Below are 25943 nucleotides of genomic sequence, written 5' to 3' on the forward strand. Positions count from 1 at the left end.
CTTCCCAGATTATCCAATATTAGATGTGCTCCACTTTTAACTGGTAGTTGTACTTATACGTGCATGGCTCAGCAACTGTACACCTTCACAAAGGAAACCAGGCAATACAAACCCTGTCTTTGTCTAAAGTCAATTAGATCTGCTCATTTGGTGTCTCTCTCTTTCCACAGTTTGGATACTGATCTGAAGGTAAATAATGCTTTTGACCTGTGTAAAGAAACCTTCCACTTCTGTTAGCCTAGGTATTGTGGACAACAGTTAAGTATTCAAACAGGGTGCCCAGGAGAAAGCTACTCATCTGGATGAGTATTCCAGAGGGACTTGAATGTAAATATAACTTTTTCTTTGTTTAATCACAGCCCCACAAAAGAGGATTAGTGAAAAGTTGATGTATCAGAAGGCTGTTAAACTAACTAATGTATTAGTGACATGGTTTCAGTATTATATGATGCCATTTTTTTAAACCAGATAAAGTACTGGCTTAATTGGGGTAAATTTTTCAACATAGCTGGAAATAAAAGGTCAAGGAGAAATGTATTTTCCTAACTGAACTAGTGTGATTAGAAGGAGAAATAGGAAGGAACAGAGCTGTCTGTAAAGAGAAGGATTTATAACCATTCTTTTGCTTTCTGTCTGGGAAACATTCTCAATTTTTTGAATAGTGATTCTAGACACTTTGACCCTTTCTGTCTGTGTAACTTCTCTGCTCAACACACAGTAATCTAAAACTACTTTAATAATAATTAAGAGAGTTTGTCTTTTAGTCTGCAAGTGATCTTAACTTTAATTTAGATTTAATTTTTTTGGACAAGTGAAGTATTTAAAATAATACAGACAAAACCTTTTGAGAAGTCAGTGAAAACAATCATTTCATGCTTATGATACCCTCAGTTATATTTCACATAGCTATGAGTCACAGTTTCTGCTTTATGACTGCTTAAGAATGACATGACCCCAGAACTTCCTTATCACATTAGCAAAATCACATACATTACCTTAAATCATAGAATCATAGAATAATTTACGTTGGAAAGAACTTCCAGACGTCATTTAGTCCAGCTTGCTATTCATGTGTTTAACCTGCTAGCTGTTTCCATAATCTGTATTATTTCTTTCAAGGAGACTGTGCGTAGACAGACTTTTTAGATTTTTTCTGAGAATAGACAGAAACTGAAACACAGGAGGTTCCCTCTGAACATCAGGAAACACATTTTCACAGTGAGGGTAACTGAGCACTGGCACAGGTTGCCCAGGGAGGCTGTGGAGTCTCCATCTTTGGAGCTATTCAAAGTCAGTCTAGACATGAACCTGGGCAACTGGGTCTAGGTGGCCCTGCTTGAGCACAGGCTTTGAGCCAGATGACCTCCAGAGGTCCCTTCCAACCTCAGCCATCCTGTGATTCTGTGATCCTGCATGCTAAAAGACTAGAAAGAAGCTTTGCAGAAAAGAAACTTGAGATTCGTGGTAACTTTGATGCTATCCCTATTTTAAGCAGAAGATTGGCCCAGATGACCTCCACAGATCCATTCCAAGCCAATTTTTTTTCTTTATTTCTATGATGTTTTCACGGAACCTTCAAAGCATAGGCTGAAATCTTTCCATTAGTTTTCTGCTGTTTTACTGAGGAATTATAGAAGTTACTGCTGGAGAATAATTATTGTATAAGTACCTGAGGTGAAACTCCAACCAAAGAATTATAGAATTGCAATATGTAAAACACACTAGAGCTGTATTATAGAATCATAGCATCATGGAATAGTTTGGGTTGTAAGCAACCTTTAAAGATCACCTAGTCCAACCCCCCTGCAATAAGCAGGGACATCTTCAACTAGATCAGGTTGCTCAGAGCCCCGTCCAACCTGACCTTGAATGTTTCCAGGGATGGCGCATCTACCATCTCTCTGGGAAACATGTTCCAGTGTTTCACCACCCATATTGTACAAAATTTCTTCCTTATATCTAATCTAAATCTACCCTCTTTTAGTGTAAAACCATTACCTCTTGTCCTATCACAACAGGCCCTACTAAAAAGTTTGTCCCCATCTTTCTTATAAGCCCCCTTCAAGTACTGTAAGACTGCAATAATGTCTCCCTGGAGCCTTCTCTTCTCCAGGCTGAACAGCCCCAACTCTCTCAGCCTGTCCTCATAGGATAGGTGTTTCATACCTCTGGTCATCTTCATGGCCTTCCTCTGGACTTGCTCCAACAGGTCCATGCCTTTCCTGTGCTGAGGTCTCCAGAGCTGGACGCAGTACTCCAGGTGGGGTCTCACCAGAGTGGAGTAGAGGGGCAGAATCATCTTCCTCGACTTACTAGGCACACTTCTTTTGATGCAGCCCAGGATACGGTTGGCTTTCTGGGCTTCAAGCACACATTGTTGGCTCATGTCCAGCTTTTCATCCACCAGTAGCTCCAATTCCTTCTCAGCAGAGCTGCTTTCAATCCCTCATCCCCCAGCCTGTATTGATACTGGGGCCTGCCCTGACCCATGTGCAGGACCTTTTACTTGGCTTTGTTGAACCTCATGAAGGTTCTCAAAGGTTCTCACTTCTCGAGCTCTGGATATCTATAGAGCAAATTATATAATGCCAGGCACTGGATTGTTTTTACAACAGACCTTGGCACACTCTTGACCAATGCCAACTTGCACACTGACAAATTATTCCTGGGCATAATGTTGAAAATAGCATAAACAGGGGACCATTCCCAATAGGATCTTCACACACAGACAATCTGCTTTGGAGAATAGGGGAGTTCAAGAATATAGATAATGCTTGTGGTTCATTTGCCTGGCAATGATGGATTTTGCCTTACGGAGAAACATTGCAAAGGGAGAACCAAGGAACCCCAGACTCACCATTCAAGGACACTGTAGGTGGTGTTAGTTTGGTTTCGCTCTGTCTATTCATCAGATAGCTGAGTGTGTTCAGAAAATATTCAAGGGGAAAAATCATCTAGAATACAGAAACACATTAATTTACGTTGCCAGGTAGTTGCCTGTACAGATCAGTTTGAGCAAAATGGGAGTGATCTCTTCTCTGTTCCTGGCTCTTTCTGGCAAGCATAACCAACAACTTTCTGGCACAGCCAATCTTTTTGATGAGAATGTGTGGGTTGCTTTGGATATGAGATTTTACTTACCCAAAAAGCAACTTAGTCCTATGACACCTCAGTCCTGTGCTGACATACGAGATTTTCTAGGTCTTCTGTTTCACAGCTCCATTCTGCCTTGCCTATTCCTCCTTTGTCAATACAAATCTATCTTATTCTATTCTCTCTTCTCCCCAGCTTTGCAGCCCTGCCCCCTCTCTTTGACCTGCTCTGGCTTCTGTCAGGTCCCTTTGTAAATCATTCTAATCCATTAGCAGGGCACAAAATCAACCAGCCTTCTAGTTTTGCTTTCTGCAGCTTTAGCATGTTGAAGTGTCTCACTGGGGGATCTGGTAAGTTTTGGGGCCAATACAAAATAGGCACCAGGACTGTATGTCTAGGAGTGAGGCAGGGAAGAAGAGAGGAAAACCAGGAGATGGTTCTTTCAGCAGCCTTTTTGTTGCTGGCATCTGAGTTCGTAGCATGGAACTGCACCTAAAGGACCCATACAGGCAGGGAGACTGAGGAGTCAGACTTGAATGACACCTTGAGATACAGAGCAGCTTGGAGATATAGAGCGGCAAAACATTTGATTCTTCAGGAAAATTAATTGTGCTTTGTTGGTGGCTGTGCAAGTTGCTACTAGTGAGCACTCTATTCCTGTTTTCAACTGAGGACCTTAGTGCAAAAGAAAGAAGTAGTACATTCATCTGCCACCATGCTCCACAGAGAAAGCTAACTGTTAGAGTTTACCATCAAAAGAGAATAAAAAAATAAAGACTGTCTCTTCTTGCTTGTGTTGTTTTTCTTTGTCCTTTATTTGCTTTTGTTCTACATGATTTACTTCATTCATTCAGATTGTGCAGTCTGAAAAGTTCCATGAAGTGGCCAGACTCAATCTTTCTGTTGGTTGAGAAGTTTCAGTGGTCATTTTTATTCATTTGCCTTCCTCATTCAGCCTCTTTTGCCTTCAGATATTCTCAGATAGATGGTTTAATTCAGGGGCTTTTTATTTTATGCTTTACAATGCATTAATCATAGCAGTGCCTAAGTGACACCGTTATATGGGAATTAGTCATCTCCTATTCGTTGGTTTGCCAGTAATTTGAGTTGTCTGACTCTCAGACTGATTTAAGAAAGTATCTAATTATCCCAGGGAAATTTATTTGAAAACATATGAATGGATTTTTCAGTTCATTAAAACTCTGTTGTGATTTCTTTTATAGATAATTCTTCCAACAGATAATTGCAATCTATATTTAAATAATGTAAATCTTTGTAGTTTGCTAGAACTTTATCCTTCTGCTGGAAATGGCTGAATAGACCCCAGGGATTCTCACAGAAGCTTACTTTAGTTTACTAACGCTCATCTTTTCAGGCTGTCTTCAAAGTCAATAGAGAGGTAGCCTTCCAAGGACAAGTCAGAGTAGGAGCCTTACGTATGTGGGTGGTCTAATCACCCACTATGTTAGAAGTCTGATATGTCTATTCTTCCTTTGATAATAAACTCAGAGACTTAAGTGGGCTGACTCAGACTTTTATCTCACAGAGATGAATAAAAAGAATCTCTTGCAATTTACTGGCTCTGGGGGAGGAGGTATCTTCCTTCTGAGGTATCCTGTATCATATGTGGATACATGATCTTACATCTTGTACACAAAAAATCTCAGAACAAGTTACTAGCACATAGAGAAAAGTTTGGGTTGGTATTTGTTGTTCTTTTTGTGCCTCAATAATTGCCATCGTCCTGTCTGTTGTGCCTGACAGGGTACTGAGCCACTAAGACCACCTATAGCATTGTTTAAATGATGAGAAAATGGGTGAGGGGATTCAGAAAGTTCAGAGCCTTGCAGTGGAAGACACTCTAGGTCCATAGAGTGCTATCATTTCAGGAATGGGAACCAGTACAAAGGCAGCAGGTATGACTGTCTGATAAAGTAATCTCACTAACAATACAGTAGAAAAGTAGTTCACAAATTTGAGGTCACGATCCCAAAAGGTGGGAGTCTTGAAAACGTGACTTTTTCAGTCCTGAAATGAGAATTTCTGGACTCGAACAGTCCAAACAAGCCACTAAGAGAACAGTCTTCCCAAAAAAAAAGAGAGAGAAAGAGACTAATGGGGGAAAAAAAGGTTTCCTGCTATTGATATGCAACACTGGACACTAGACTTTGGACTAAATAAAGCAAGAGGAAAGCAAGATTTTGATCTGTATTCTGTGTCTCTGCACTTGCACTCAGAGAAGAAAAAGGCAGTCAGCGAGCAGGGCAAGAAAGCATGCGTAAGTACAGTATGGCAATTGATCAACATGAAGCAACAATTTCCAAATGGGAAAACTGAGTAGGCAGTTTTCATGGAAGATACAGAGCCTCACCAATGGGTTGAGGAGTGGGACAGGTCTTAAAGCAGTTAATCAATAAAGGGATAAAACATAGTGTCTTTCCAGGTGGATAAAGGTGACTGCTCTTACTCATAAGGATGAAATGTGGAAAACAGAAGAATAAGCAAGAGGAAAAAATTTGCTACGCAAAAGGCTCAGAGGGGACACCGGCTGCGAAATCGGACTCCGACTCCCCTAGGACTGAATGGAGGTGAGTAGGTTTATGTATTTATACTGGCTTCATCTGGATGTATAGGGGAACAAACACTTACCAAGTAATACCCTTGACTGGGATGGTGTCTTTCTACTCTCCTTGGCAATAGTTGGAGGTCATTCCCCTCCCTTTCAAGTGAATGAAGTGTCCCAGCTCTGATCTGCCTCTGATTTTATTCAAATAGAGCACCTGAGACCCAGTGGAAAAGAGAATGTTGAAAGATAAAAAAAATAATAATATATATATCCGTTAAAGATCCTTGCAAGTCACGCGCCACCAGTGGTGCTCAGGATAGACATGCCGCGCTCTTGCTCTTGCTCTCTGTGTGGCTTTGCATGAAGACCAGAGATGGCAAAATAGTAAGTGATGTAATAGTAATCCCCTCTAAGCAGTTCATGGTAGATGACCACTTAGTGATTCTGAGTCCGCCCAGCAGCTGAATACATGAGGGGATGTCAGATCCTCGGTCTTCCAGAAAACTTTAAAAATAACATCTCAGATCAATGCTTTCTTATTAAATTGTACTTAAGAATAAGCAAAGTATATCACAAACCTGTCAAAATGAGAGGCTTGATATATTCATTCTTGGGGCTGATAGAGATTTCTTTTAAGTTCCTGTAAAGGTCTACATTTTTTTTTGTTAGGAAGTATTATTTTTCATTCAGATCTATTTTTTTTTATTATTTTTTTTTTAGTGTTCAGCTGCGTGGAAATAAATCATGTTATTACTGAAAAGTGAAAATAAGGTTTATCTCACTGGGGTATAATAAATCTTGGTTAAAATACAGATTTATTTTTTTAATGTAATGATTCTATGTTTGAAAAATGTTAAGGTTGTGACAAAAATCAACAAAAGCCAGGAAATTCAAAGTTAATGTTGAATTGTGTCCATAAAGCACCTCATTAAGCCCAGTCATTGTATCCCATATGGAATCATAGAGTTTCCAGAGACATATGTAATTGTTCAAAATAAAAGGGCATATTAAGGACAGAATCAGTTGATGTCCCTGATCCAGCAAAAAATAAACCTAGTGTTCATATGTTCTGTAATCTGTGAAAGGTGATTCCATGTGGATTTAAGCAATGAAGCACTCTGCTCAGGGTAATCTGGCAAAAAATGCCCCAAAGAAACGTACAAAACCTTGAGTTAGGTTTCAACGCAAGTCATAGTCTCCATAGTCTCCATCCACTCTGCTTTGATAATAGTCACAATTTTTGAGAATGACTTGTTGATTTAGCATCAGAACTCATTGCATACTTTTTGCTGAAGGAGTTCCTGAATGAAAAATTAAAGTTTATCAAAAATCATCTCTTATAGTAAGATCTCAGTCATCAAGCACTTTCACTGATGCGTTAAGCAAATAAGGGCTGGAGCCCTCCAATTTTTCTTGCAGGATCACCATAGGGCTGACAAGAACTCCAATGCTTCCAGAGCTTGTAGCTTTAAAGTAAACCCCCTACATGTGCTCCCAAGACATCACACTAAAGTCTTTACAGCTTTTTGAAGAGGCAATTGCAAAAAAACCCTATCCCCAGGGCAGGGCTTATACTTGTTTGGATTTTTTTGGAAAATCAGTTTTGAGTGTTTGTTGGGGATTTTTTTGAAAGAAGACACGAAAATTTGAAAAATGTATGTTCTGTAATTTACAACCATACACCATGTCCCAAATATATATAATTTGGGGGGTTAATTTATTTTTATTTTTTTCGTACAGAAGTTAAATTGGGGTGGGGGGAGGGGGGATCAGTTTGTCTTTATTTATGAAACACACAAATGCTGTGTAGCTCCTCTGCGCTCCCTGGGAGTGTAGTACAGCACACCAGCTTAGCAGGGGAGAGGTAAGCTTTTTTTATCAGGCAAAAGGGCCGGATAAAATGGTTTTGGTTTTAAAACCTTACTTACCTCACCGTGTGCAGCACCTGGGGAGTCTAAAGCTTGGAAGGTGTGCGTTAGGCTGCAGCGATCTCAGTCGTGAGCAGACAGATGGTGCTCCCTGGGTCCTGCTGATGGACAGAGTACTGAGTGTTGGCAGTTGCCAGGCTGGGAGGAGGGACTGTGGGGTCATGGGCCAGGGCAACAGCCAAGACATGGAAGCCAAGAGGAGCTGTTCTTCCTTATGGGAATGCAGGGAGTCACTACTCTGGGTCTGAGCAGACAGCGTGGAAACGAACCTCCATACGCTGAGCTGAAGCCAGAGCTCCTGGTGGCAGTTCATCCCTTGAGCACAGGGCTGCTGGGACACCACCTTGGCTGCCAGAGGGAGAAGAAAAAGTGTTGGAGGTATGTGTGAGCCTGGTGGAAATCCCAGTAGTGGAGACAGCAGCAGGGGAAAACAGTGTAGGTATGCTATTGGCACAAATGAACTAGACTGAATGGCTTCATGAGGACACGGTCAGGAGCTCCATGGGAGGAGAAACCCTCTGTCTCATCCATATGGCAGTGGATGGAACAGGTGAGGCGTGATTTATATATATACATACTGGAACACTTGAGAGCATTTCCATATAAAACAAAAAGCATCCAGGAAGAAACACTTGAGATAACATTCATCCTATGCTTGGAGAGTGTGGGCAACCAAACCACATTGAATGCTCCCAGAGACCGGAAGAACTTCAAGCAAAGAGGATTAGAGGGCTTTGAATTGCATGTCGGTTGAAGAAAAAGGAAAAATAGGAGGGAAAATATTTTTGTTACAAGAGCTCTGAAAAACTCAGCTACTACTGACCAATTTCTAGAAACTTGGGAGTGTTGCAATATTTCTCCTTCCACGGAAATTCTCTCTGTTTGGATCCTGCCTGCTTGAGTCTGGATTTAGAGGTGTTTATAAGACTCTCTGTGGGGATTGAAACATAATATGCTGAGCAACTGCACTCTGATTATCAAGATCCATTAAGCTGATCAAATCAGGAGCCCCAAAATTGAAATATCAAAAATCATCAGTCACTTTGAAAATTTAGGTAATCTTTTTCCCTGTCTTTTCTCTTTGCCAACCAGAGCTCTCTTTGATCTATGGTTCTTTTACATTTTTCCCCAGCTAAGAGAGATTAAGCTGTAAGAAAAGAGCTAGATCTGATTTACCTGTCACTCAGAATCAGCAGCTTCAGGGCTACAAAGTGTGCAAAGCTCCTTTGAATTGACTGTCACAAAGGCATTTTTTGGTGGCTAGACTTATGTTTGTTACCTTAATGTTTTATCAAAGAATACCATCAAGGCATAAGCTTTATTTTGGATCTAAGGTATCTATAAACTAGCCCAACTGGCAGAGAAACAACCCATGTATTTTAATGTTGTTACTGGCTTAATTTTGATTTGAAGAAATTTATTTGACATTGTTTGGGATCTATTCCACTAAAAATAAGATCATAAACACAGCCTCTGAGTACCTGTAAATGGCATGTCATGCCCAGATTCAAAATCATTCTGCTCACACTTGGAGTCTGCTGGCACAACCTTATGAATTGATTAGTAGTAGCAAGCAGATTAACACCTGGTTAGCGCTGAGGTACTGCTCCAATTCAGAGCTCATTTGCCACTGCTAAGATATGTTTAGACATGCTATGACTCCAGATTAAATCTCTTTTGATTTACAGGCCTAAAGCAAGATTTAGGCTGAGTTTAAGCACCTAATACAGCAATCTTGTCCACCCCCTAAGGCACTGAAGATCTCTGAGAGTCTCTAGGGCTTCCCTCCTTAGACTAAGCGTTCCCTACTTTTTCCTCAGACCTGCCCTAGATGCAGTGACTTAGTCCTTTGGTCTTGCTTAGGCCTTCACTGAGTTCTGGAAGCTCAGCACCCGAGATCCCCAGGGCTACATCCATACCATGGCTACAGAGCAAACCAGGGCCAAACTCCAGTCTTTGGACAAGGTACATCCACGAACCCAAATTCTCTCCTTCCCTTCCCAGAATGGGATGTTGCTGTCTAAACTGTCTCCTGGGCACCATCCCTGATGGATGCTATTCCTCTGGCAAGGGTGAAAACTGTGCCAAGGAGCGTGTTAATAATTTAACAGCCCACTTCACTGCAAGCAAGTGCCTCTGTTATTAAGTGGTATAGATACAGCCTTAGACACTACTGCAAGGCAGCAGATAGGGGTTTGACTGCTTAGTTTGCTAATGCACACTTTTTTATTCAAGGTAACCATTTAATGCTTTGTTCCTCAATACTCAAGCAAAGAGTGCACTTTCAAACCTGGCTGACGATACAAGTCACCTAAATTCATGTGTAATCTTCTAGTGTCCTGATTTTCTGATGTGTTAACTCCATAGCTCGCTCTGAAGGAGTTTTTTCATATAGGTACCCATGTTCATTCCAGTCCATTATTGGATAGCTCAAGCTCCTTTACTCATTCCCATTGTGGTCAGCACATTTGAAAATAATCTGATTTTTATTCCAGAGGCTAAACAGCAAACGAGAACCTAACTTCAGGCACATGGATTTGAATATTTTTACCACCGCTCTCTGTCTTGACAATTTCTTGACAATGATGTTATTCCAAATAATCCTCTTTTTTCACATGTCAGTGCCAAAATGTTGATTCCTTCGTAGGAAGTACTGAGCTAATTATAGCCATGTTTAACGTTTATTAGTTTAATCTGAGATTTACATTTTATTGTAGTTTAAAAATTGTTCCATTATGCTCCAGCAACAGTTAGATAACTAAGAGCATAATCTCATTGAATATAAAGGTACTAGAAAAGGTTTTGCAAGCAGGAAAGATTAGAATAATTAAAAGTAATAAAAAAAAAGTCTAATATGATCTCAAATCTTGTCATTGCTGTACTGCAGCTGTGACTACAAAAGCATGTCTAGAGAAAGGGAAAATGTTACTCACTTAAAATACCAGGAAAACCAAAACATTCTAATTTTTGCAGGTATGTGGATATATTAATTCCTCTTGTAGTTTCTGTTCAGCATGATCATTCCTTCCTTACCTAAACTGCCATATAGATCTTTGCTTTCTGAGACAATATTCCACCTCTAAAGTGGCTGCATTTTGACGATGGATGAAACAAGCCATTACACAGTTCAGTGTGTTAAAGTGCTCTGAGACCCTCTGGGAGAAGGTATTATATATATATATGTACCAGAGGTATTATTTCAAGGCAGCAACTCTGCCAAATGTTAAACTGAGACTGAAGCCTTACAGCTGAGTTGTTAACCTCTGGAAACAGGAGTTTAAACTGCAAATGCTGACCTAACCTTACCTCTGGGGGAGCAAACGGTAATAATGAAAAATTATGCAGCTTTCACCTCTTCTCCAAAGACAAAACAAACATTTTAAGCTTCATTTTATGCTCTTTTTTCTCCAGTTAATTTAGACAAGCTTGTTGGCAAAATAATAATTCCTGTGCTTAGTAAGCAGTATTTCAACCTTCTGACTCCCATTCAGCAGGAAAATTGTGAGGGCAGGTTGCTTTCATCCTTGGTTTGTAAGTAGAAAAGAATTCTGCTTCTTGGTGCCTCTATAAGAAAATTCAACAAATGCACAGGAATTTGGAGGAATGTGCCAGACACCCAGTGGTTCCCAATGTATAAAATCACAGGAACAAGCAAGCTGAGGTAAAAATGATTGGAGGTGAAAGAGATGGGGAAATTATTATTGCAGACTTACTGTCTTTGGTTGTTACTTTTAAAAGAGAAGAAAAAGTGATAAAATACTCTGCAATTATGTAGAAGGCCATAAGAGAGAGAAAGAGAAGACATGTCCTCCTTTCAGCAGGCAGGGAGAAAGGGAGAGTCTGACCTGCTCCACCTATAACAAATCTTTGCAAACTCTTGGAGGCAGATGTCACAAAGCAGCTTCAAGGGGTGGGACTGCATTTATACATCAAAACTGCCTTTCACTGCATGTAATAAATGCTTTATTTCTTTTTTCTTAATATAGCAGGATCTTACTTACAAATTAAATGTGAGAGTCTGCTTGAACCTCCTGGTAAGAGGGCTTTAACTACTGATTACTGAAATACAGATATGGCAAGGAAAAAGATTACTCAAATGATAGTTTTTATCATGCTCCTACAATCTCTTCTGAGCTTTCCCTGCTATCAGAAATTGGATAAGTTGATAAGACAAAACAAGATAATTTTTATGCTTTCAAATCAATGGAAAGTAAAAAAGAACGAAAATAATACAAAATAATCATCACTGCACCATCTACATAGTCTGTAGTCCTATCAGGTTCACCTGATAGTCACCTGACAGTTTTCTCTGTCCCATCTTCCCTTCCTCATCAGCTGCAGACCATGAATCTCTTCACCTGGCCCTTTGCAAGTAAATTAGGACACCTTCCCACTGAGTCCTCAGCTGATTGCTAATGTAGTCCAGTATTGTTTTTTTTTCCCAAAAGCCACAGGAAGAGCTGGACAAGGGTAAAAAGTAACAGCTACAGCCACAAATAGACACAAGGGGTAGAAGGAAAGAAAGACCAGCCTGGCTAAATAGGGACTTTTGGCTGGACCTCAAGAACAAAAGGAGAGTCTATGACCTTTGGAAGAGGGTGCAGGTCTCTCATGAAGACTATAAAGATGTAGTGAAGCTATGCAGGGAGAAAATTAGGAGAGCCAAAGCGCAACTAGAGTTCAACCTAGCTACAGCTGTTAAGGATAACAAAAAATGTTTCTATAAATTCATTAACAACAAAAGGAGGATTAGGGAAAATCTCCCTCCCTTACTGGATGCAGAGGGAAACATAGTCACAAAGGATGAGGAAAAGGCTGAGGTGCTCAATGCCTACTTTGCCTCAGCCTTTAGCAGTGGAACTAGCTGTTCCCTGGGCACCCAGCCTCATGAGCTGGGAGACAGGGAGGGGAAGCTGAGCGAGGTCATCACAATTAAAGAGGAAGTGATCAGTGACCGGCTACACCACTTGGATGCGCACAAGTCTATGGGACTGGATGGGTTACATCCAAGAGTGCTGAAAGAGTTGGCAGACGGGCTCGCCAAGCCACTTTCCATGATCTACCTGAAGTCATGGCTAACTGGGGAGGTCCCAATGGACTGGAGGGTAGCAAATGTAGCGCCCATCTACAAGAAAGGCAGAAAGGAGGATCCGGGAAACTATAGGCCTGTCAGTCTGACCTCGGTAGCAGGGAAGGTCATGGAGCAGATTATCTTGAGTGCCATTACAAATCATATAATGGACAACCAGGGGATCAGGCCTAGTCAGCATGGGTTTATGAAAGGCAGGTCCTGCCTGACGAACCTGATCTCCTCCTATGACAAGATGACCTGATTATTGCATGAGGGAAAGGCTGTGGACATTGTCTACCTAGACTTTCGAAAAGCATTTGACACTGTCCCCCATAGAATTCTCATGGGAAAGCTGGCGGCTCATGGCCTGGATGAGCATACGATCTGCTGGATCAAGCACTGGGTGAATGGATAGTCACAAAAAGTGGTGGTCAATGGAGTCAAATCCAGCTGGCAGCCGGTCACAAGTGGTGTTCTTCAGGGCTCGGTGTTGGGACCATTTCTGTTTAACACCTTTATTGATGACCTTGATAAAGACATAGAGTGTATCATCAGCAAGTTTGCAGATGACACCAAGTTAAGCGGGAGTGTTGAACTACATGAGGATAGGGAGGCTCTACAGAGAGACTTGGATAAATTGGATTGATGGGGCAACGCTAATGGTACGAGCTTCAACAAGGCCAAGTGCCGGGTCCTGCACTTGGGCCGCAACAACCCCATGCATCGCTCCAGGCTTGGGGAAGTGTGGCTGGAGAGCTGCCTGGCAGAAAAGGACCTGGGGGTTCTAATTGACAAGCGGCTGAACATGAGCCAGCAGTGTGCCCGGGTGGCCAAGAAAGCCAATGGCATCCCGGCTTGTATTAGAAATAGTGTGACCAGCAGAAGGAGGGAGGTGATTGTCCCCCTGTACTCAGCACTGGTGAGGCCACACCTTGAGTACTGTGTCCAGTTCTGGGCACCTCAATAAGGGAGAGATATCGAGGTGCTGGAGCGAGTGCAGAGGAGGGCAACGAAGCTTGTGAAGGGCCTGGAGAATAAATCTTATGAGGAGCGATTGAAGGAGCTGGGACTGTTTAGTGTGAGGAAGAGGAGGCTGAGGGGAGACCTCATCACTCTCTACAACTACTTGAAAGGCCATTGGAGAGAGGTTGGTGCTGGTCTCTTCTCACAGGCAATTAGCGATAGAACAAGAGGGAATGAGTTCAAGCTGCAGCAGGGTAGGTTTAGGCTGGACATTAGGAAAAAATTCTTCACAGAAAGAGTCGTTAAACACTGGAATAGGCTGCCCAGGGAGGTGGTGGAGTCACCATCCCTGAATGTGCTTAAGAGTCATTTAGATGTGGTGTTAAGGGATATGGTGTAGGGGAGAACTTTGTAGAGTGGGGTTGAGGGTTGGACTCGACGATCCCAAGGGTCTTTTCCAACCTAAATGATTCTATGATTCTATGAAAAGCAATCCCACTCACTCCATTCCTGCCACAGTTGCTTTTCCACTCACACCACCTACAATGTCCCTTTCTGCCGTCTACCCCTCAGTCTGTCTCACTGCAGGTGGGGAAAGCTGAGGCAGGACTTTTCCATCTAGCAGTAGATGCAGTACAGCTCTTGGAGGGCTTCTGGGTGAGAAGGAAAACACAAAACAGAGATTTAAAACACACCATCCCAAGCAGAATACTCGCTAATGTATTTTTACTTTTGGGGTACGAAGATTTGAACTTGCCCAGCTACCCATTTCCCAGGGTTTATTTATCAAATATAATGTTCCTTGGTTAAAGAAAGTACGCCCTTTTTCTACCAGTGTGTGACAACATCTGGGCAAGAGAAGGCAAGCTCAGACTCGAAGGTTGGTTGGCATTTTCTGTCACCATTACTCAGGCGTGGATGTCTTCAAGATGTCCATACCCATGTGTGTAAGTTGTGGAGGTAAGGTGTGGTCTGCAAACTTCTAGTGCCTCAGGAGGCTCAAGTGCATAAGACCAGACATAGCTGGTCCCTGGAACGATGTTCCTACCACAGCGCTTTCAGCTCTAATTCGAAGGTGAGGCTGCACGCTGAGTGGCTGGTGAGAAGTTTTGATGGCTCGCAATGATCTATTGACCACAAAAATTTGGGATCTGCTAACCTAAAGTGATCTGTCAGCTTCAGACAGTTCTCTCCTGGAACCTATCAACCCAAAATCAGACTTCTTGCTGTTGCGTTCACTCTGTCCTGCTCCCAACAAGTCCAAATAGACTTCCTGTATTTTCACAGCCTCTATGTAACCATGCTATCACAAAGCAAATTAAGATCAGAAAATAAGAAGGTAGAAATTATGAGTAATGAAGGGTGGAGACATATAGTTTCAGTGGGAAAATGAGCTGTAGAAAGCTTTCAGTTAAAGACTGGAATCTGCAGTCAGAGGCACCCTGGAGATGTGCTTATGAGAGCTGGAAAGGTTTCAAAAGATTTATGGCATTAAAATAAAGCTTTCCCCAAAAATATAGCTATTTTAAACAAAACACAATGAGGAAGAAGTATGAAGAATTTTAATAATTCTGTAAATATTTGTACATGGAGAACATTTTTATTGTTTGAAATTATAATTGTTTTTAAAATTGCCTTGTTTTACTGTTCTAAATAAAATGTTTGAAATTGCAGCGCAACTTCTACTTGAGCTGCAAAATTTTTAGAGACATTTCACAGAAAATCCAGAAATATTTTGGTTTTCTTCTAAGCCAGAACAAAATGAAATTTCAAAATCTATGTATTTCTTGTGAAATGGATATTGCAGATCTACACAGCTCAACTTACAGTTCAGAATAACTATTCTCTATATATGCTTATGTGTGATGGCCTAATTTTGCTATTAACTCATTTACATTTATTTTCCTATCTAGAGAACAAATGCAATGAACATTCTGGCATTTAGTCATATTTTATGATCATTTTGCAACATATGAGGTTTTCTCATTAGGTGATGCATTACTTCATAAATATTTTCGATAGGTAGCATATCAGACCTGAAAATAAAACCATCAGAAGATTGTCCACATTAAGGTGATGACCTCTTGATATTTCCTCCTGATTATTGTGCTTCGTAACGATACTTCTAAATTGGTGTGTATGTGTACGTGTTTGTTGAAATATAAGCACTACATCAGAAATGGATGCATTATTTCACACGTTGGTATTACCAAGTTTATATGTATATATATACTTTATTTTTATATGGAGAAGGCTAAATTTCCTCCATATGCACATATGCACAGCATGTGCGTATGAAAGGGGATGAAGATGTGAAAAAAGGTAAATATTTTTAAGAGAGATTTTAGGACATGTTCCTGTAGGTGTGCAATGAGCACAAATTTACCACTATGAGTAGATGTCTTAATAAATACTGTTTACCCAATAGGCACATATTTCACCCAATTTTTGGTGATTCTGGGATAAGAAACATTACTTTAGAAGAATTATGTTACCCAGGTAATTATTAATAATCCAGAAAATAACCCTAGACAGTCAGGCAGAACATGCTCCTAAACAGGTTGGCACCTCAGAAATTTTCCAAAACTGCTGTTTTATGCATGTTTTTACCTGCACCCACACAGGACTTCATGTACCTTCTCAAGACACTGAATTTTCACTCAACATCCAAGACTCTATAAGTTGCAGGAATACAGGTTATGCTCTGGCCCCAGAAAAACAAGTGTGGCACTGATCTAGCAAATACCAGTCCTTTGACAATGTGAATTATAATGCAATATCACTATGATTTCGCACAGCTTTTCCTGTCTTCTTATTCCCATAACTGAGGGTACATTCAACAGCAAAAAAGAAACTAAGGTTATCTTTCCATTGATATGGAGGAGTATTGGGTCAGATTGTTATTATTAAAATGTTTCATATACCAGATTTATCTGTAGGATGAATGGACATTCTTATCCTGCCAAAACAAGAGGAAAAAAGGACAAAAATTCTAACGACTTTTCAAAATCTCAAATAAATATTTTGACTAAAGTTTCGATTTTTGCATATATTTTATTCCTTTACTGTATTTCATCAATAAAAACAGTTTTTCAAATTGTCCATAATTACGTTTAAATGGAAGCACTAGTATAACATTCTGTTGGCTTAAACAAATTGCACAGTTTTAACCCCTAACCTCAGATGCCAGCTGCCAGGGTAAAATCACGTTCTTTGTCACGTGCCAATTTTCAAAAACATTGGTTATCTCAGCTAATTATTTTTTTATTTTGATATAATGATTTAATTAATTCCTGTCCATTTAGAATATAATATTTCTGGTTCATGTCCAGATTACACGAAACAGTTGATTTACTCTCATACTTGATTGCTTCAAGTAACCAGTAAACAATTTCTACTCCCCTTTCCATTCTTTCCATCTTCTCCACTGTTAAGTAAATCCCATTTTTTTTAAAAGATGCAATATCTGGGGTGGGGGGAGGGAGAGTGGGTTGAGCAGGTCAAAACTAAGAAGATTCATGAGCATCATGAATTCTGAATATCTAATTTATTTATTTTTTAAATAAAGAATTGTATATAGCAGAAGGATGCATAAAGTGAAATGTTGGTTGCACAGAAATGACAGTAAAATTGGTTTTAGCCTTTGTGAGAAGGAATTCTGTATAACTCTTGAGGAAAAAATATGAATTTTAGTATCCTCATCCTAATTAAATCCAACCTTTCTTCTGTATTGCCTTCCACTATATACACTACCTCTAGCTTTCCTTTTCCCTGATAGGAAATTGAGTCAGGGAGAAGCACAGGTGACAACCACTGTCTATTAAAACACCTTCTATTAATTAAGCTGTAACCATTAATAGAAACAAGCTGTTATTATTAATCCCAAGTATCTGCCTACACAGTGCATTCACTTACTCCTCATGCAGTTCACTCTTATGCGTACTTGGCGTCCCTCAGTTACCAAGTTGCAGTCGGGATGTGAACCCCAGCTGCAGAAGCAGCAGCTCATCCCAATGTGCCAGTGGCTTCTGGACTGGTCTTCAGAGAGGCCCCAAAAGTCCCTCCTCCCACCAGGAATGCATTTAACCCTGTAGTCTTTCTTCACAAACTGCAGCCACCAGCTCCCCACCCAAGGTCGGAATCGTGCAACTTCTTGCTGGTGCCCATACCTGCTGGTGGCCTTCTACACTCTTGTCTGGACCTTGGTGTCCAGAGTTTCTCCATTCTTGAGGATCCAGCAGGACTGCTGGCCTCTGAAGTTCATCAGTTCTTGGGAGACTGTCACACGCTCCTCAGCTCATTACCTTTCCACTCTTTGGCCTGCTTTTATGCAGTAAATCTATCTCTACCCACATACATGTGTAACCACAGAAAGGACTGCTACGGCATCCTATGCTCCCAGGCCACTGTGGCACTTCCTCTCTGCACAAAACGCTAATGCTTATTTATTATACGTATGATACGTGTGTAGGAAACAGGTAACATACTAATGTGCTATGAAATATTTTACAGCTTTGACCCTGGTATTTAATAATACCTACAGGTGGTGACTGTACAAGTTTTAGGTGGTCTCACAAGATTTCTAATAATTTCTGTATATTATACCTTGTTGCGGGTGGAGTAAATAACTTCACTTGTAAGAGAGAAGCAGTGAAATGTTTATTAACATAAAACAGTGATTTAACAAAGTTAGTAGTGAATGCGACAGTGTTTTACCAGATTCGATGCCAGGGTACACTTGATTATTTACTGCATAGAGGCCAGCGTCAGACAAGCTCTCAGGGAGACCCTCCCATTGAGTCACGAGGTTCAGAAAGGACCCCCTTGTTTTCTAAACTTCTCAGAGAGGAGTCTAGGTGCGGCTGGATACAATCCTAGTCCCAGCCTTGGTCAACGGTTTATGTCTAAAGGATTATATATGCGCAATCAATCCTTATATCACTTAGCTAAGATTTCAAAGTTTAGCATGCTATTAGTCACTTACCAAGAATCTGTTGCGGCAAGGAATCTCTCAACCTTGAGGAGAAGAACCTTAAGCGAGCGTCCCCACTCAAGGGGAGATCCTGTTGTGCAGCCTGCTGCCGTGCAGGAGAGCTCAAAGGGCTCTTGGGCTGTCAGCTATTTATGGAGTAAGATAATTGACCTATAGTCATATTCTCATGGGAACAAGATACCTGGGTTCCCACTCCAGACAGTGTTTTGATTATGTTGCCAGCCATCTCCCACAGTTCAAGTGCAACTCATAACAACTTCCACTGATGGCCATGGCTTGAGCAGGAGCCGGGGGGGGCGGGGAAAGGGGAAAAGGGGAGAGCACACCGCCACATACCTCCACAGTGTTCACTATCATCAAAAAAAAAAAAAAACCCAAACAAAACCAAACTGATCCATTTTTATTCTATGGTCAAGCTGAACAAAACATCAAAAATAGAAAGGAGTTTAAAGTAAATTTAATTTTTACACTGATTTCCATTTTATTGATCTAGGTTACCATTTTCTGGGAACATAACTTAGGTAATAACAATAGCTTAAATGATAGTAACAATAAAACCAAATTATCTGAGGTGATACATTTTCATATTTGCCAACCCAGTAATTGCCCTCAACCATTTCTCCACCATGGAAAGTCAGCTATCCTGCCAATATCTTTATATTACCATCTCTGCTAAGACAGGAGACCAGAAATAGATTTTCCATACATAATTCAGTTATGAACCTGCTTTATTAGAATAAGATCCTTTAAATCCCAGTGGTTAGAAAGATGCAGAACCTTAAAGTATTCATTATTCTGAGGCAGATTATTGCCTATATTGATCTTCAGGTCAGTAAGGTTTTGGTTAAAAAATCTGTACTCGAGGAAAGTGAAAAAACATCTTCTAAAAGGAGAGAAGGTGTTTTATTTTTGAGAAATATTTTTTATTGTTTTTGCTTTCATAGTGGTTTTTTATTAGTGCCAGAGTAAAACATTTACTTGATTTTAATATGGCAGTTCATTGCAGCTACTCAGAAGTTGGAATATCAGGGTAAACATGACAGTAAAATAGTGAACGTTATTAAGTAGATTTAATTTGGACAAAAGCAGTATGTCTTCCCCATTTTTATGAAGTTGTAGCAGCAAATCACCGTGATGTTATGATATCAAGCACGTCAGATCCACAGTATTTGAAATGTGCCATAAATTGTAAAATCATTCTCAGGAGTTGTTCTAGCATGCTAAGGATCTGTGATCAGGAAGATTTCTCCCCTTCTCTTTGCTGTTCAATTCTTTTGGCCGTTTCCCACAGCAGGATTCATTAAGAAATCCCAGAAATGACATGAACTACATTTAAAAAGGGAGTAACATCTTTACTAACTCTGTTCCCGTCGCAAAGCATTTCTTTGCTTTGAAAGAGGACCGTGTTCCTGTTGGCTGCATGCAGAGAATGGAAACGGGAAAAAATCTGCTTGCAGAAACATTCTCAGAAAATACGTATGTTGTACAGATCCCTAAAAAAACTTCCAATTATCCAAAGATTTAATCAAGCATTGCCTGCTATAGACATATGTGCTTGGGGTATCCTCATACTGTATGCATGTCTGGCTGCTTTGCTCAAGAGCTCAAGAAGACAGGCTGAGAGGGTTGGGGTTATTCAGCCTGGAGAAGGGAAGGCTCCAGGGAGACCTTATAGCAGCCTTCCAGTACCTGAAGGAGCCTACAGGAAGGATGAGGAGGGGCTGTTGGCAAGGGCATGTAGCGATAGGACGAGGGGCAATGGTTTTAAACTAGAGCAGGGCAGGTTTAGATTAGACATTAGGATAAAGTTCTTTACAATGAGGGTGGTGAGACACTGGAACAGGTTGGCCAGAGAGGTGGTGGAGGCCCCATCCCTGGAGACATTCAAGGCCAGGCTTGATGAGGCTCTGAGCAACCTGATCTAGTTGAAGATGTCCCTGCTTACTGCAGGGGGGTTGGACGAGATGACCTTTAAAGGTCCCTTCCAACCCAACACATTCTATGATTCTATGATTCTAAGATGCTCAAACCAGAAGGATAGAAGTGTTCCTAGTGCTGCAAAGAAGTTGAAGGGAATGCTTATATATTGCTGTTTCTCTCCCACTTCATATGAGCCAAGATTTTGATCTTATGGACTGATGTGTTCTGCATTCACGCTGTTAGAGTCGTCTGACTCCTTAGGTAGTCTAGTCCTATTGCAGGAGACCTATAATATGACATCAAAGTGATCAGTGGTAAATGGGCAGTAAATTGTAAATATCAACCTTTCATGCTGGTTTTACACTTTGGTAAGAGCTGAGATAGTGCCTTTGAAATAAAATGTTTCTCCTACTGCGCTTCAGCATTTTCAGTTTGGAAAAGCCTAATACATTTCAGGTCATATAGCTTGCTCCCTAAAGTGAGATATTTACTAATTTAGAAGGTGCTATCAAAAATAGCAAGAAATAGGAAATGAAAGAGATAGCAAAATAGTGAGACCTTTCCTGGCACAAATAATCTCTAAGGCTTTGACCCAGCAAAAAATCCTCTCTGCTTAATCTTGAATGTGCTGGCAAAAGTTCCAAATAAGATATCAGGAAAGGCAAACAGATTTCTGCAGTGGAAGAGATTGTATTAACCTATCACCTTGTAATTTACTGAAATGCTTACTTTATTTGAAATGATTCTTCCTTAAAAGCCACAGTGATTTTTGTCTACGAAGTAGAGAGGGAGACAGAGTGTCAAACATTAATATCTAGACAACATTTTCACCTGACAGACTGGAATTAAACTGTAGGTACGATATGGTTCAGGATTCTACTTTCATTTCCCTTTGGTGTAAGATCCATCTATTAGCTATCTTGGATGCAAACAAATGCATTTAATCACATTTGAAAAAACGATCATTGTACTACTTAAGCACTCAGCTAGTTTCTGTAAGGTATTTTAAGATCCCCAGTGAAAATACACTACCACAAAAAAAAAAAAAAGCGATGTATTTCAAAAAAATATTAATAATCACTTGTAGTGATGACATTTGTCATAGAAATGCTCGGTCCTCTGTTCTGCTTCCATAAACAGTATTCAAATAAGGTATGCAGATTTTTACAACAAAGTCTTGCAATTTTCAAACATTCTTCTCAATTTTAAACATTTTTCTTATTATAATTGACATAAACATTCTTTTTCTGCTTTTTCTGCTTACTTGTTAGCAGTTGTTACAGCGCTGTAATCTGAAAAAAAAAATAAATCTTGCTGAATGGCTAAGGATCATATGTAAAAATACGTATATTCCTTATTTGCTGAAAATTATGTTGAGGTGAATGTACTAATCCAGAAGAAGGCAAACTTGATGCAAATAGCAAACAGGGACAATGATAACGACGAATGTTGGTGTTAAAAAAAGTACTGCTGGTAAGAGTTTTTGCATGATAAACCACTTCTGGTTGTAGCATCTTGGTTGCAAATATGTTTTGGGCATATAAAAGGAAAATACTGGAATACACACACCAGAGACATCTGAACATCACTAAGAATATTAGATCTGAAACACTTTTTTCCTAGAGAAATTTTATTGCATCAAAACTGTGTTAATAGACATTCTAACTCACTATTATAGCTAATAGAAAATAAAACCCTCAGAGCTATACTGAGTATACCATGGAAGTACTGGTGTACTTTTTCCTTTAAAAAAAAAAAGTGAACAACTATTCTACATAATTAGAGAGGTTGCCTAAATTCACATAGTTTCATCCTCCAAACTAATATCTGTTTTCCATCCTAGCTTTTTTTTTTTCTCAAAGAATTGGAATGTGAGGAAATTTTTGAAGCCAAGGCACTTCCTTCTTGTCTTAATTTAGAAACTGTAGGATTAGATGTCTGAAAATGAACCCATTAGATGGTAATGCTTTGATTACAAGCACTTAAGCTCCGATATGTATCCAAGTTCATTAGAGGTTCCACAAAACGAACGAAATCCTGGAACAGTTGCTGGTCCATCATGGTAACATCATCCTCTAAAACAAAAATGGAGATCTGTAGGAACTAGTATGTGAATTTAAAAGCATTGCTTAGCTTTATCTATAACGTGACATGCATATGTATACTTATACCTTGACAAACTTTTAGCTCTACTGTCCCAAAAACAGTTGATTGCTGCACTTTCTGCTCATCATTCTCTATATCTTGTGTCCACCTTCTTCTTTACTTGGACCACATATCACTGAAGGAATCTGCTACACCGTGTCTTACAGGAGAGTGCTGGTCTCTGCAGTTATCTGACCTGTCACTCATTCCGTCCATTCCCAACAGTTTAAGCTTGCAGTGGAGCATCAAAGAGTTGCTGCTACATACTTGGTGTTTTCTTTGACATCATTCTCCATTAAAAAAGACAATTCTAATCAGGCTATGGAACACGTGCAGTCCTAAGAGTAAGACAGTACACCAGGAACAAAGAAAATCTCAAAGAACCAGTGAAGCTCAGGGTCCTACCTTGGCTCATTTGACCGTTATTAAGTTGCAGGAGCCAAGTGTCTGAGTGCCTCTAGGTCGGAGAGGTTTCTGGCCTTCAGTTCTGACCCTGTGCATTTTGGTCCCAAACATCCTTTGCCACTGCTGCCTGCCATTTTCTAACAAAATGGGCAACTGTTCCCAAATTGTATTGCATCAGCAATGTTTGGATGATGCATCTCTGTTTTATACAAGGTATACCTAGAGAGAGAATACATGATTAACTATTGTGCTGCGCATTTATCTTTGCAACATTGAGAGGGATAACTCAAGAGCAATGTATAGTAGCCACGAAGATAAATAACACAGCAGGCCACAGTATCATGTATAAAATATTCCCGTCACGCTAGGTTCCATTTCATTATTAGATTTTTTTAAAAGAACCGTTTTCTTGGTTACTTTCCAGAGTCAACAGTCACAGAGGCTAATTTCAAATTGCTTGAGGCCTTGGAAACAAAGATATATTTGTGCAAACACTGGCTTAAGTGCCAATAAAAAATGTGAGAAGGATCCACCCAGCCTTGTAAGTGAATGATACACAAGAGAGTTTTTCTCCTCACAAAACCCCATCTCCCCCAGCTTCTCTTTTTTGTCGTGCATCAGCATTTACAGGCTGGCTTTCAAAACAGCAAAAATATTAGGCAGGAAAAGAAGATAGCTATCTGGATAGATAGACAGATAGCTTTCTGCAGTGAGATCTCACCTGGAGTATGTTCTGGAAGGAAGTGGGACAGAAGTCCACAGCAGCTCAGCAGGAATGGTTAGGCGTTTAGGTATTAAAGATTGAATGAATTAGGGTTGCCTAGCCTAAAGAAAAGGAGCCTGAAGGGGGAGCATGGCACTTACAAGTATACAAGTCACTACAAACCTTTGCAGTAAGAGACAGAATAAAATATTCTTCGTGTTCACAGTAAATAGGAGAACCTTAAAAGGCAGTGAGGAAGGTTCAGGTTAGATGCCAGAGAAACTTTTGTAATATACAAAGCACTGGAAATGCTGTGAAATTTGCAGCACTGTAAGTCTGAGGTGAATGTTTATCTAGAGATAACACAAGTGCAGTTAACGCTGCTTTGGATCAGGGAGGTAAGGCTGTGTAACCTTCTAAAACCCTTTCAGACCAAGGATTTTGTGATGTGTTAAAAAATGCTACATAATAAATATATGCTTAAATGTTAGTGATAAAGCAGTACAAATATAACATTAATCAAAACCATTCAGCAACGCATCTTATCCCAAAACTGTTAACTCTTTTTTTAGATTATGGTACCAGCTGGCAATAGCATGATAATTTATTTATCCTAGTTAGAGACAAATGAGTTATTTTATGGTTAATTCAGTACGTAGACTTTAGACACTGTGGAGTTCAAGCCCCTGTTTTGCAACAGATTCAGTTACTTCAGTTAATCACTTGCTCTCCCTGAACCCTAGTTTTTCACCTGTAAAAGGAAGACAAGATCTCTTCCAGACTTTAATTAGTTTCTGTAAGAATACATGGAATGAAAAATGGGAACCAGTGGCTTCCAGGGGTGGCCAGACACTGTCTTTAGACAAACAAAACAGTGAATGTCTTAAGACTAAAATCCTCACTGCATACCAAATTATGTATTTTTTTTTATTTCCATGGTGGAGTTGGTGGTCGTTGTTGTTCCTTTCAAGTGCATTTCTTCAGTTTCCTAACAGGACATAATTATGGGATTGTAGCAATGAAACCAGGGCTTATTCCAGATAAGAAAATTTGAAGGATGGCTAATCTCTTTGCTTCTAACAAATGAAATAAATTATATCAATTACTGTAGTAGTAGACCACTTCTTTTAATCAAGCAGCATAAGATGAAGCTGGAATGATTTGTACATGTCGTCATAAATAAAAGGCCAGCCTTAGCATATATATCATTTTATTACAGTTTAATAATTTCCCAACACAAACAAAATGTTAAGTTCTCATTTTATGGGTAGCATTACAATGAAGATCAGTTATTTAATATTTCAGGACAGTAAGCATGACAGATGTAAAAAGTTATTGAACCCTAAAAGTGTTTTTTGCACCAAATGACTCTAATGGCCATTAATTGGCTGTGAATAATTATTTTCAGCCAAATATATTTGGGTTTATGTCTGCATAATTTGCATGCACTTTTCCAGTGAGGTGGATAAGAATTTAGGAACGGCATGGAATAAAAACAAAGCTTTCACGCCTCTAAGGAAAACTCTTCCTGAAATGATCGGAACCACATGCCTAAAAGTTTCAGACTGGCTCTTTCCTTGCGATGGCTCAGCACTCAAGCTTGCTAAGCCGAAGTACAAGCCTTCCACCGGCGTTAGACTCCCACTACCTAGAGACTGTAACAACCTATTAATTCCTCAAGTTCGTTCACCTGAAAGTGCGAGTGTAAGAACTGGCTCTCTCTCCCCCAGGGGAGGGGGCTGCACCAGGAGCTCAGCTCAGACTGTATTTGATCTTATCTGCAAGGTGATTGAAGTGCGGCACTCTGCACAGGTGAGCGCTGTCTCTGCAAGTCCTCCCCTTGGCTCCGCTGTGCACAGTACTCTCTGACAGAGGCTCAGTTTGCGGTCCTGTGAGCTGAAATTGGCCCTCTTCTTTCCTTTTGCTAGTGTTAAATGTCGGTTATTTGAGGGTTTGTAGCCGTAAAGCGCTTTTTAGACTGTTCCTTTTTCTCACTTATGGTTAGAGGGAGTGGCATATGTATTTTTAACTAGGAGTTATAAAGCTTATAAAAAGACACAAGGCTTAGCGTTTTAGCTGAAACACATTGGAAAAAGAATCTGTCTTAAGACCATTATTAAGAGCTTGATCTATTTTTCTAATACAAAATTATTAAT

The sequence above is a fragment of the Chroicocephalus ridibundus genome, chromosome 2 (assembly GCF_963924245.1).
Source record: "Chroicocephalus ridibundus chromosome 2, bChrRid1.1, whole genome shotgun sequence".
Taxonomy (NCBI): Eukaryota; Metazoa; Chordata; class Aves; order Charadriiformes; family Laridae; genus Chroicocephalus; species Chroicocephalus ridibundus.